The sequence below is a fragment of the Limulus polyphemus genome, unplaced genomic scaffold (genome assembly GCF_000517525.1).
Source record: "Limulus polyphemus unplaced genomic scaffold, Limulus_polyphemus-2.1.2 Scaffold261, whole genome shotgun sequence".
Classification (NCBI taxonomy): domain Eukaryota; kingdom Metazoa; phylum Arthropoda; class Merostomata; order Xiphosura; family Limulidae; genus Limulus; species Limulus polyphemus.
The window spans coordinates 165,921-166,765 of NW_013665871.1; positions in this window are offsets into that span (position 1 = coordinate 165,921).

The window sequence follows — 845 nt, forward strand, 5'->3', positions numbered from 1 at the left end:
ATAAACTGAAAGATGTTTTTTATCACATTCCTCTTAATTTGTCTATTTTGGATTCGAAGTAAGAGTCGTGTAAAAATTTCATTTTATATCCATCTTTTATCTCCACTTTCCAAGAGGCTACTCATTCAATACCAGAACTCGTCAATTGGTCTGAATTATGACAGACAAACGTTTTTCTGTTAAGCTTTTATATGAAGTACGAAGCTTTAAAAAGCTTTTATAAGATTATATGGTCACTTAAAAATCACGAGGCTTGAGCCTCCAATTCAGTCGAATACCGCACTCTATAAAAACGTCCGTGATGTACATTTCACTTATAAATCTTAAGTATCATTCTCAATTTTTCTAAGCCTAAAATTGTGCCCGCGTCTTCCGAACTATTCTCTCCTTTACACTATCTTGGATGTCATTTAATTCTATACTTTTCTTGCTAAGTTTCTTTTTTTATCTGTTCTCGTAATAATGTGTAAATATTTATGAATATTGTTGTTTTTTTAAGTTTATACAAACTATGCTCAGTTCCCACATAGCCACCTCTGTATTAGGAAGAATATATATTTCTCAATTTATTCATGTTCCAAGTGGCCTTCTGTTCACTTGCTTCCTCATCTTTTCTTGTTGTTTTTCAGCTACACCATACAGTACTTTGTTTTCCAACAGTCTCATTTCCTCTGACTGTCGCTAGAGGTCTTCCATGATTATCGTTTTCGCCTTACTAATGCAGAGGAGGTCGATATTCTACCAGTAAAGTTCTGCAAGATTTGATTAAGGAACTATCGTGCCAGTTGTCATCCTTCTCTTTCAGCTTTACTCTTACACTGAGTGGTCACAAGTAAATATACACC